General features: G+C 41.4%; 1 long non-coding RNA gene across 2 annotated transcripts; it reads left to right on the forward strand.

The window, feature by feature from the left end:
- The first annotated feature begins 502 nt into the window (after nucleotides 1–502).
- Nucleotides 503–2973, forward strand: LOC122179060. Of its 2 annotated transcripts, XR_006178522.1 has the most exons (4): nucleotides 503–605; nucleotides 829–941; nucleotides 1389–1699; nucleotides 2779–2973. It is a non-coding gene; the product is annotated as an uncharacterized LOC122179060 (long non-coding RNA). The 2 variants fall into 2 exon arrangements; XR_006178521.1 differs by lacking the exon at nucleotides 2779–2973 and having other exon boundaries at nucleotides 1389–1964.
- Nucleotides 2974–13431: the final 10458 nt, after the last annotated feature.

A 13431-nucleotide genomic window follows, 5' to 3' on the forward strand; every position in this document is an offset into this window, starting at 1 on the left:
GTTCGAGAAACATAAGGAATCCCCAATACTAAGTCTTCAGTGACTTTCTGTCTTGCAGATCCATGACATTAATTACCAGTTTGGGGGATCCATGAAACAAACATAAACTCTTACTTGGCTGTTTAAAATAAATGATTGCACAAAGGCCTAAAAATGAGCAAAAAAGCAGTGGCTGCCTTTTGAATGTAAAGAGATCACACATACACACAGGCCCACAAATGGAAATGCACAGGAGTTGCAACAGGAACCCAATTTGACCTTTTCTTTAGTTCCAGGAAAATCTTTTTTATCTGGGATACCAAAAACGTTGCTGCCCCTCTTTTGTTTCTGTGAGGCTGGGAAACAGGAATCGAGCAGCAGGAGGACAAAAGCTATTCTTACATATTTCCCAGCTCAGCTAAACCCAGGACTGACTGGAAGGCCACCAGGAAAGCCTGGACTCTGGAGACCTCCAGCCTGATCCGGAGACTTCTGGACTCTTATCCACTGGGAACAGAAACACCGAGTCACACTTGGAGCCAGGCTCGGAAAGTGTCAAGAATAGCGTCTGGCACAGTATTTCTGTACTACCGCTTCCTGCCCATGCTGAAACAAGGAAGGATAAGGTATGTCATTTTTTAAACACAGTTCTCAAACCCCCGGTTTTGATTGCTTTTCTATTAAAGGTCAGGAACCAGGCAGCAGGGCTAATGAGATTGTGTGGGACGTAAGTCGTGGGTAGATGCGGTGTGCCCTCCCGTTATAGCAAGCGCTGCTAAGTGGATAAAGTGGGTGCTGGGAACCAGGTGCTGGGATGCTAGTCCTATTTCTGTTCTGCTTTTCTTGCAGTCCATGCAGCCTGCTTCATGGGTTTCTTCTACTTCACAAGGAGCATGCTGTGAAGGCTTTTTTGAGTCCCAGACAAATGCTTTGATATCTTCTGATAAACAGATACTTCAAAGGTGATAAGCATTATCATTTCTATAATGTAATACTGAAGGATGACTCAATACTGTTACCTATTCCAGAAGGATGCAGTTGTGTCTAAATCAAATCAATCTGTAATTTTTATATAAAATTAATGTTTCCATACTTTCTGTTTGTTGACATCCACAGTGAAATTTACCCAGAACTATAATAACTATATAATATACTATATATTATATTATATATTATATATAATATAATATATAATTTACTATAATAAAACCATTACAGTTCATTTCTACGTTGGTGCTGTTAATATTTAATAGACAATGTGACAGGTGTCCCTGTTTATGAGGCCATAATACATTGCCTGACTGAATAAACTATGAATGCTAAAGGGCTGAATAGTTTTTTTCCCTCGTGGGAATGTGACTATTGCTAATAAGGTGTATTTTGTTTTGTCCTGTGTTGTCCTGGTTTAGGAAAGGACAAAATCTTCCAAACTGCCTGCCAGTCCTGCTTGCTGCATTCAGCTCCCAGTTTCTGTGTCACAGAAACCATCTCACAAGACTTCAGCTACTTAACTCAGAAGCTAAGATTGTCTACCTGATGTGACGCAAGAATGAAATGGCACTATTTACTCTTGTCCATCTCAAAATTAATCTTTTCTTAAACAACATCAAGGAGAATGAGATGCTTTAGCTTTCTTCAGTTTGAAAGATGTTGTTGGGCTGCAGAGTAAGAGCATTATCTGACACAAGTCTGCAGAACTCCCAGAGCTGGGATGTGATGGGTAAGAGATTGTCTAATAACATAGTAGGCTCAGAGGCACCTGAAACGAAGCCAAGATGAGCATCTGTACTAGAAATTCCACCTCTTGATCACCTCTTGTTCTACCTCTTACAGAATCTGAGCTTTCAATTTTGGTTTTCACTGAAAGGCTTTCCTGCTTATTCTAAGATGCTGCATATGGTATAAGGGGAAATAGACAGTCTTTGGATATTTCTCAGCTGAACACCTATGATGCAAAATTGTAGAGAATGAAATTCAATAGCTGATGTTGTCCTACGTACTCATTTCTACACCTGTCAGAACTATAGCTAAGAAAGTAATAGTAGTTTACAGTTACATACATGTAATGTTACCCTCTTGCTTCTGTCTGTCCATATCAATCGGAGCCCATCAACTTAATATGTTAGCCTCAGGTGCTAAGGTGTTTTAGTAAAGATGTTCCTCAAGGATGAATCTCTTCGAAAGTCCTGCTTGTGAAGTTAGTCTGAATGCATCCTTGAAGCAAATCCAGATGTTCAACAGGTCAGCCCTATGTTGCATTCAGCCTTTCCTTCATCAAATTGTTTCTTATCTGCCTTTTAGAATGCAGGTCATGATGAGTCCAAGACTATTCACCTTCCAGGGAAAAATCAAACAAGTACCAAAATCTCCACAAAGCTTACCTGGTCTTAGCTAAAATAGGGCCTGTAAAGAGACCAGTGAGACCCAATGGGGACTGGCCTAATGCCACCAGGAAAGGCAATGTGGCTGAGCACAGAACAGTATTTTTCTTGAGGGAAGGTAAATAGTAGCAGATCTGCTGGTATCTTCACTCTCCATGTTATAGTCTCAGTAATTTGAGGGATCATGATCAAGACAGACAACTCCCAGCATCTCCATGGGTGCAGACAATGGTGCACATGTGAAAGGGAGAACAGCCCTGAAAAGATCATTTGGCTCTCAGGCAGCTCACAAACATACATTTCATTCTTTTGCTGATCCCTATCCAGAACGCTTCAACCATACTTTTTTTTCTGAGCAGGAAGTTATTGCTTGTATTAGCAGTTCATAACCTGCCCCATCACTTTCTTTGTTTTACAGGGAGACTGATGTGGCCTTGTCCACGTAACTCTCATCTGGAGCTCTGAGGAGTGAGCACTGAGTTTAGTGGAGCTATTAATTTATTTCATGATTGTGAGGAGAAGGGAAAATGGCATGCAATAACTTCTTTTAAATTCACTGACCTCATTTCTTTTCTGTTTCTTCTCTGAATAGTTATCTTCCACGCAAAATGAAAATTAAAATAACCACAAACCCTCAGCTCCTAGAATTACACAGTAAAGATAGGAGAATGTATTCCGAGCAACATCAGTTTATAATTAAAACATTTTTCTTTTACAAAAAGTGCCTAGGCTATTCTTGTAGGATATATTATTTTTTGTAAGATGCATTTTATGCAGATTTCCTTCTTGCTGGAGAACCAAATATTTAAACACATTAAGTCTCAGCAAATCATCTTCTTTTACTACCATTTTTATCTGATGCATTTGGGACTACACAGACTGCAGTGTTCTTTCAATTAGTGGTTAAGATCATCACTACATGCAAATGTTCCTCATAAATAGCCACAGGCTCTGCTTCTGCAGAGTTCTGAGCAACTTCAGCCCTTACCAGTATAAAATGCGAGTCTGGCAGTCATCCCACCTGTCAGAATCAGAAGGACAAAAAGGACAGAATTTCTTTTTCCTGCAGCTGAGATGTTCTTGAAGATACAAGGAAGTTCTTATCACATTCATAATTTGAGCCATATCCATTTGAAACCACTACCCACCAATTTTTCTTTTTTCCAACTTCCAATGACTGGGCAATCAAAATCACTAGACCATTCACCATATTAGTGGTGATGGAACACTTCATTGGGAATTTTATGTTATCTGGCACTTTTCCTGGCATAGCAGGACGTTACTCTTCTATTTCCCCTCAGCTTTTATAAGGGCAACAAGCTTACTTCACAAACCTCCTCAGCCCAACCAAAACCAGAGCCTCTAGGTGATGTAATTCAATACAGTCTCATCAAAGCCATCCTGAGAAGACATGGGCAATGGCCTGGAGGTAGTTCAAAGCCTCCCAAGCACTTTCTGCTCTCCTGAACCATTTTATTCTGTCCACCTCAGCTCTTGCCCTGTCTCAACTTGTGCCTATTGTCTCCTCAGCTTCACAACTCACAAGATATGAAAAACATTTTGCCATGTTCTCTTCCTTTCTATAGCTAGCATTTCCTAATAGTCTGAGTGCCTCAAATTCTCAACAGCTGGCCTTTAAGACAGTTGCGGCTGTGGGTGCAGGGCTGGGTATATTGGCTATGGTCACGATTTATTTTTGGGATGCAGGAGTATGCCCACATTTTAGCAGCTGTGAATGCTGGCATGTGCTTGGGACAGGAAAGGTTTACATTGTCTGGATTCCAAGGGACTGATTTAGAGCAACTCATTTTGAGGCAGTTGGCCAGATAAAAGCCATGCTGGCTCCTTCCCTGCCATTTAAAAATGATATGGTCACAACTTCATCTTCCAGGCAGTTGCCCTCAAGAAAACCAGCAATTGCTCTGGGGCCTCTTTCTGTCTTGCGCCAGTCCCTAGTGGGCAAAGGACAAGGGGCGGACACTGTGGCTATTTACTTCTCTTTCTGAGATGGAGGTCTCCCCCAGCAGTGCCAGGGCTGGCAGGCTCCCCTGCAGGGACATGGGAATCAGAGCTGTACAGCTCAGCAGCTGAGCCTGTTGATGGAGGCATGATTTGTTGTTCGTTTTCCTTACGGTCAGCATCCCCAGACCATGGTGAGACAGCAGATGATTAATTTTTACACTTTTTGCAATGGTGACTAGCCCATGGAGCATTCTGCCCTAAACCAAAGAAAGATATGATGCAATGATTCAGGGAACAATTAAAACTGATTATCTTTTTTAGCAACTTTACTAATGACAGCAACAGCAGGAGAGTTTGCCCTCTCTGAGCATGCATTTCTCAGTGACATAATACATTTCAAGCTTTAAAGCACCCTCGTGGTTGTGATAAATGAAACAATTCAATAAATTAAACATTGCTCAAAGACAGATAGCTGGTGAGTGCTAGCTGACACTTGGTTCATGCAAGAATAAAACAGCAGAGGTCCCGAGGCTTCATGCAAAGCTCTGCTTTTGATTAGGCTTGCTTGTGGTGTGGTAGGAGGTTCTGCGACCTGCTTAAGCTGCCTTGCAGGACTCATCTCTGCCTCATCTGCTTTGGATTCACTGCATGACAAATGCTATCACCACTGCACAGCTGGCAAGAGAGACATGTCCTGAGGTCGCAACTCATGAAAAATCTGGGTGGGACAGCATATATTTTAGAAATGCCTGATGCAAATAAATTGCTGAAGCAGCCCCTTTTTGCATAATGGTTTAATTAACAACTGCCATGCTGCTGGGTTTATATGATTCACCATTCTTATCAGAGGGCTGCTTTTCTGAGACAGGAACCTTCTCTTCCTGCAGTGGTTTATAGGGGTGATTTCTCACTCATGCAAGGCCCCACTTCTCCCTCAGCCCCTAAGCAGCACAGTGAGGCAGGCAGTGAGTGGTCACACTCACTAGGAAGATCCTTGGCCATAGGGAGCAGAGGGCTTGGCTATTTGTGGGCTCCTGGCCTCTCCCGTGAGCAGGCAGATGGTTTTGTCGGGATTCTTGCACAACAGGGTGCAGGAGCTCAATGCAAAGTCTCACAGTAGCCTGAACCCCACTTTTTATTCCTTGTTTCTGTTCCACTTCTGTTCCACGACCAAAATCATCTCTGTCCTGTACTGGGACTGAGAGAAAGTGACAGAGTGTTCCTTAACAACTCAGCTAGAGCAGAAGATGACCCCACATAACAGCACTGTCCACAAAAGAGACTTTGGGCAATGCTGCTATTGAGTGAAATTTCTTAAAACTAACACAATCCTTTACATTTTTAAAAGCTGTTTGGATCCCGAGCTTTTAAGCTCTGAGGGAATTGGACCATGCCTCTATCTAAACTGTAAATAATTTGTGGAGAGAGCTGTTTTTATCACTGTACTTCAAACAACACTCAGCATGCTACTGGAAGCAATTATATAAATAAATTATATAATATGACTTTGGATAACTTAAACACCGTGCTGAGCAGCCAATGGTTTAAAGTTGAAAGGTGCTGAAGTCAAATTTAAAAGCAGAGGGCTCTAAAAACATCAGATAATTCAGTCATATTTTTAATCCTTTTTCATTTTCTGTGGTGGGTGGCAAAATAGATAGACCTCTAAGTAAAAACTTCATTGTTCTACAGAACAGATGTTTCTATATTACTTTCTCAATTGTGTCTAATAGAATATTATATGACATGCTGTAATAATAACACATTGTTAAGAAACTTCTGCAGATACAACATTTACTTTTGATTAAACAAGTTGTGCTGGGACTTCAGTGTGTCCCAGTGTAATTAGATATTATTCTATTTTGGAACAGCTAAATAAACTGCACAATGAGCTACTTTAAGAAAAAAAATGAAGAATAACTTTCTTCCTAAAACTTCAGGTAAACAAATTTAATGCTGAATGTTGCATGCTGTTGAAGTTCAAAATAAATCCTATTCCTCCACTTAAGCATAGTTTTTTGACAGTGGCAAAGCACTGGGCTCAAAATACAGGTTGCAAAGTGAGGGCTAACGTGAGCTCTGAGTACATAACAGATATGGTATACACAGATATGGACACTCCACAGATTTAAATCAATGGAGCTAAACAAACTGAAGTTTTGAGCTTGAAGGACAAGATATATGCCTGTACTATAAGGCCAAATCTATATGAAAAAAAAAAAAAAAAGGAGTTTAATAGCAAGATCAGCTAGTTTTGAAGGAAATTATGCTACTGGAACTGGAGAGAAACAAACGTGAAATTACCATGGAGAAAGGCAGGCAGGCAATAGCAGTCTAGACAAAAAATCAGTTGATGGGAAAGATACCACCTCTTTCTTACCATCAGTTTTCAAACATGCTGATTAAAATGTCTCTGTATAAGTGATTATGAAAGTCAGACTCTCCTACCACAATTATGTACTCCCTCTATACCTTGATTCATGATATCCAGAAGGCATCTGGCAAGTTGGGTAGCAGTTTATGACCAACATTGTGCCAGGAAGGTCAAGGAGAAACTGGGAACTCTGGAGAAAGCACAGCTTTAGGACTATAGGAACAATCTCATTAATACAGCATTTTACATCACACCCATGGTAATAGGGAAAGTGTCTCTATTCAGGTTACTAGGTCAAAGCATCCTTGACATGGGTAACTTGATCATTAACTTCCTAGCACAAAGTCTGAACTGTAACATGTATTATTTAGCTGCATATCATATAACCTCAATGTATCTGTGTGACGGAGTCCCCTTATCTGAATTATTAATATTAAATCATAAGTAGTTGCTAAAAAAAGGTGCAGGAAAGATAAAAACAGTGCCCTAATTAAGTATCCTCCCCTCAAACAGATTTACAGCTCCAAGGTGACAGTTGTGGCTCCACAGTCCAGAGGCAAGGTTGCTTGCCAAGGTTTAGAGGAAAGTAACTGAAAGGCAGCGATATGTTAAGGACCTGATTCCTTTAAAAGGGAAAAGAGAAAATTTTAACTCACAAAAGCAAGCAAGCAGAAATTCTACAGTGTAACCAGGTTCTCCAAAGAAGGAGGGCATGGACATTATACCTTCTCAAAGTATGAGGTGAATTCCAGGCTGAGGTCCTACAGCATGTAAAGAACAAGCACCATGCTCAGCCTGGCATGAAGTTACTGCCTGGAGATGGAAGTGAGGAGATCATTAGCTCACACCAAATAAAGAAGTGAAGGGACCTGCCTACTGCTCGGAAAGGTTGCCCTCAGGTTGCTGGGAGAGGTCTGAGGAGAGACAAGATGGGTGACAGACGGCATCAAGGAAACACGAGCTGCATCAACAGCTCATTTGAGGAACATAAGGTCACATTCATAGTATTTGCTGATGAATGGGTAGATTTTACTGCACATCCTGGGCAGTCTACCCCATGCTATTAGGAATCATAAAGTAATTTAACACACGATGAGTGTGTAACTTGATACTAACCAAGTCTAAATCTCAGTTTCTGCAAAGAGTCACACCCTTCTGCTTAGACAAACTGTTGAATAATAAAAGTATTTGGACTCAGCATTCCATGACATTTGAAATCAAGGTTAAATGTCAGCTCTTCAGCTCAGACAGCTAGGGCTGGCCTAGGTGAGGCCGTCTGTCCCTGAGCGGCGGTAGGGTCTGCCACACAGAATGAACTACTGCATCCCAGTTGGTAGGACCAACTTTAAGGGTTTTCAGGCACACTGGAAGCTAATACCTGCTACTTGGGTAGAAACTTCTTCTCCTTCTATCTTGTTTCTTTCACACAAAAAACCTTGAATTGCACTTTAAAATATTGGACAACATGTAACCTTAGGAAACCACATTCCCAGTGTTCTAACATATTTTGAGGCTTTGCTAATATGATATTGAAGTGTATGAGACATGCTGGATACCATTTGGTCTGAAGGAAACAACAGATGCCAGGTAAAATAAGAATCCAGTGCTGCCAGTTGCAGGGCCTGGAGGAAATACCAGAGATGTCAATGGAGCAGAGGACAGTGATAATTCTAGGCTATGTCTACACAGCTTGTCAAGCAAAAATAGGGAAAGTCCGATGCACCTCCTGACCCCACTATTTGCATTTGTGCTGCCAACTCTAAAGTTCCTCTCAGTCAGGGTTTTGGTATCCACACTGCATCAGAAACTTGGAGCTATAAATCGCATTTACTTCTAGGTCAAGGAACATCAGGAGCCACGTATGAAGGATTGCTTAGACATGGGCACAAGGGCAGATGGGATAGATGGTTGTCACCAAGGCACTTAAATTGCATCCATTCTGTCAGCAGTACAGTCACAAAACATACCTCGACCCCCTCATGTCTTCCCTAACCCAGATACCTGCATGCCCTTCCATTCTTCCTTATATTCACATCTGAGTACAAGCATCAGAGATCTGTGGATAAACTTGGACTGAAGTGTAAGCCTAGGCCACTCTAGACAGGCAGTATTAAATATACCCTTAGTATTCAGAGAGATCTCCAGAGGATTCTTTCTGGCAGTGCTTTGGGTGGAGAAATTGAACTTCAGGTCAGATTTTACCCACGGTTCTGGCAAGGCGCAATTTCAAGTAATGTCCTCCAGAAGTATAAGAGCAAAAACAGAAGGCTGAACAATTTTCCCCCATCTCTAGGATTTCAAAGTGAATGACCCTTTAGATAACTCTTCAGCTGCCGAGCTTCACACCTCTTTCATTTTATCTTCTGCTTTTGACTCTTCACTTTTTTTTTTTTTCAGAGGAGAGCTTATCCAAGAGTTCTACTATCCATTCTCTGAATTCTTTATTTTAGAGATATTCTTTGAACACCTTGTGTCCCCTCCTGCACCTAAGTGAAGTTCAAATGTCCTAGATGAATGTGCTTATTATTTCTCTGGAGACGATTGACATGCAAACTCCTACTGTCTGATTTACTCAAAAGCAGGGTCCACATGAATACAAAGACTGTGGACAAAACGTTTCAGACGCTAGAACAGGAAGACTGTTCAGAACTCCTGCTTTGCAGAATAAATAGCCAGAACCAGGGTAGCTATAGCAACGTGTATCCCCATGTTAAAGAGAAATCTAGTTCTCATCATGGATAATGCAATCTAGAAAACAAAGCAGATAACTACGTAAATCTAATAAAGTTATTAAAATAATTTAAGATAAATACAGTAATATAAAAATCCTTTCCACGCAGCATGCAAGTTTTAACTCTTCAGACTTCTACATCACCAGTGTCAGAAAAAAACTGCTACTTAGAAACAAACTTCAGTTGTCAATCTGATGTTCTATACACACATGCACACATATGCACCCACATTTCATACAGACAGTCTATATGTGACCTACATGCACAAAGCTCATGCACTTGTATGTATTCTGGAACACTTTTAACAGTCATACTCTTCCTTAATCTCTACCATAATTTTATTGCTGGTGCCATCTACACAGGCAGTAGTGATGTGGGAGGATTCATGTCCTTCAGCTCTTCAGCTGAAGAAGAAAAGGCTCTTGGATCTGAGCTGAAGAACTTCCTTCACCTGCCAGCAGCCCAGGGCTTCAGATGCATCCCTGTATGGCTTGAGTACAAGGAAGTCTTCAGAATTAATCAACTACCTTCCTGTCAAATCCACAGCCTCCTGTTCTGCTGGAGTTAGGGACATACTTCCCAGTGAGTGGAGGATAAATAGTTCCTTTAGTCTGAAAAGCAATGAACAATTCCTAAAAGTACAAATTTACATTTTATGATTTTGGCCCTTTTTCCCTCCACTGTTCCTCATTCTTGGAACTCCTTCCCTCTTTTATGATCCAAGTAACCACCCATTTTCATTTAAATCATTCCCTGAAACGTGCTTTCTCTGGGAAGCCTGCAGCTACAGATGACTGGATATGGCACAAATAGTGTTTGAATTCAGAACAAGGGTTTTGTTTGAGCAAATTGGGGAATAGCCACTTTTTATACCACACCTGATACTCAACAGAGTATTAGCATGCAAACAAGGATTTCTTTTATTCACGAGTCATTATTTCATTATTCTTCCACTTAAAAGAGCTTCAGTCATCCAATCACAGCACTGAGGAAACAGAGAATTTCACGTCACTCAGCATATCAGCTACAGGCCTTAAACAAGGAGGAGCAAATAGCCACCGGGAAGAGTTTGCCAGTTTGCCTACTCTCTAGGGTAGAATTAGGTTCTGTTTACAAACAAGCAAACAATGCATTTTTTAGGAAATATGTTTGCAGTCAATAGCTTAGCAACTCTTTTTCCAACAAAAATCTGTTGTGGAGAAAAGTTTATTTAAAAAGAGCTAGGAAAAAAGTTATCATTTTAAACCATCCTCTTTAGTTGAATGTGGATGGTCTCTTCACGTTCTTCTGTAAGTTATTTTACAGCTTCATATGAGAAAGGTTTCTTTCTGCCAAAGTTATTGAGGCTGTAATATTCCTACTAAGTTTCTGCAATAGTGAAAAGGCACATTTTCTTGGATTGTGCTAAAAAGCAGAATACAGAAGAGAGTCTCAAGGGAGAGCTGAGGATAGATCCTCCCTAGGCTCTAAACACAGATGCTTTGATGTCCCTCTGCTCACATGCATTTGCACATGTCAGAAGCTGTGCCCATCACATGAGTGCAGTGCACCAAAGGCCACTGAGAGAAAAGGTGACAACCTCAGAGAGGGAGCCGCCAGCAAAGCCACTGCCACCAGCTGCCTGTATCCTGGGGGAATTCCTCCCACAGAGAAATAGCAGCGGATTTATGGACTACATACAGGAGGCTGAATAATAAAGTGGTAGGAGGAATGCCCAGTTGTCTGTGTGGGCGCATAGTCTCATTGTCAAGTGCTATAAATTCCTCCTGTGATCCTCCGAAATTGTGTCTTCAATCCAAGACACCATTAACCACAACAATCATATTGTCCCTTTGTTCTCAAGGCTCTATTATTTTTCATCTACTTTCTCACTATCTGGAGGCCCTGAAAAAAAAGGCTGGATCATGCTGACTTAACTGCTCTGTCAAGGACTAAGTGGATGGGAACAGTTGTGTTCCCTGAGAAGAACCCAGCTGAACAAAGCTCACTGGACCATTTGATACCACTGTTTGACATTGAATAATCAGGTAGATGCTGAGAAATGCCATGTGGTGAGGCACAAACATTACATAAAACAAACCCAAGCAAACCCAAACATTTGGGCCATCGTGAGGTGGCACTGGGAGGTCACTATTCCTGAGCACACCATGCTGCTTTGTGTCCCTTTCCCACCAAGACCTCGGGTGCCAGCTGCTGGCTGGCTGATCCTAACACTAGAAAGTGCTGTACTGCATCAGCCCGAACTGCAGAAAGCCAGGAAGGACAGTGACTAGACAGCCTTTCCAAACAGTACACATGTGTGTGTGGGCATGGGAAATAGTGCAGATATGAAAAATGATACGGAAAAGCCAAAAAATCATATCCTCAGTGCAAAGTTAAGATACAGACTGCCTATGCAGTAAGTACAAATACTAGGTTCCTTGCTAACTGAACCTAACACCATCATATTCCTCACTTAATCCTCTAAGGAGGGGGAAATTGCTACCAGTTGTGCTTGTGCAGTCTGAGCACTCTATGTGCAGCAGAGCAAAGCCTTATTAGCACATCCTGCAAAATGCTAACTGGCAGTGTGAAGTCCTCACCTAATATTTATAAACACTTCCTCATAAGAAACGCCAGGCACTCCAATGTTTTTAATTTTAGGAAAGCAGCTGGTCCAGAGCAGTGGAGACAGTATTATTAGTCTCTCTCTGGGGCAGGACTGATCATGCTTTCCCAGGGAGAGACCTGACAGGCGGCGTTTTGGGGCAGTTCTAGTGCCATGCAACAGGCTGATGCAATTCAACTGCCCAGCAAAAGGGACATGACCAAGCTTTTCAATCTCTAAAGTCTCATCTCAAAACACATTCTACATTTTTATCTCAAAACATTACTCTGTGATTCATAGCAGAGGACAGAGCTTCTGACCAGCTCTTATAAATACCAATCCAGCATCTTCATAGAATCGTAGAAACATTAAGGTTGGGAAAGACCAGTAAAGTCATCTAGTTCAACCATCTTCGTCCCATCCTGTACCTGGAGAAAAGCTGTGCAGAGTGAGCAGCATCAGAATATCCACCAGCCCAGTTCAATCCATTACAAAGATGGACCTGAGCTGCAAAAGCTCTTATCTGAGCACATGTTCTGCACCACTAGGGCCAGGTGGTGCAACCTGAGCTTCTTTTAACTACTGAGCATGGAAAAAACATATGGAAAAACTCAGGATAGGGACACGGCGTAGAATGTCTTCATGGAGCACCTGTGCCAGTTACACTGCCCTGCGTCCTACTAGGAAGCAAGCCAGGGAAGCACAGCCTAAAATGTTTCAGCAAGAGTTGATCTAAAAGCTCTGATCCAATTTGTACCCAGCTCAGCGCCATGACTGTCTCTTAGCTGCTTCAAATTGCTTTTTTTTTGGCAGCCCAGAAATTAAATGTTAACTCAGAGAACTGTATTAATCTCTATTAGCAAGGAGCTGGAATCTAAACAACTTGAACCTAGGCCTTCTTATACGTCAGCTAAAGCAACATGCATTTATCCAATCTAGAAATCAGTTTGTCAGGCAGAGCAAGCAAAAGCAAGTGCCATAAAAATACAATGTTCTAGGCATAGTGCTTACTTTGAAATTGTTTTATGGCTTACTTAAGAAAGATCCAAATAAACAAACAAGCAAAATTATGACAAAAACTGGGAACTGATCTAGGAAGGCTAAAAATACCAAAATAATTCAACATTTATGTATTTAAGCCTGTCCCAAACATTGCTGCAGGTTTTCAACTGCTACTGTTGTGTTTCTGTAAGGGAAACTCTCTTAAATAGCTCTCCCATAGAAGAAACTGGATTTCTTCTGTACAATACGCTGTGCATAGAAAATGCCTGCTTGCCACCTAAACCCATTTCTCTTGTTCAGGCAGCAGCAGAATGCTCAGAGGGAAAAAAGGGCAAGAAATGCAAAAATGAACAATTACTGAGGAACCTGCCCCTAGCCAAAGTTGCGTTCTAATCACTGGGCAATTTATTGTTA

This window comes from Lagopus leucura, unplaced genomic scaffold (genome assembly GCF_019238085.1).
Source record: "Lagopus leucura isolate 7727_CA_CO unplaced genomic scaffold, USGS_WTPT01 Super-Scaffold_100002, whole genome shotgun sequence".
Classification (NCBI taxonomy): Eukaryota; Metazoa; Chordata; class Aves; order Galliformes; family Phasianidae; genus Lagopus; species Lagopus leucura.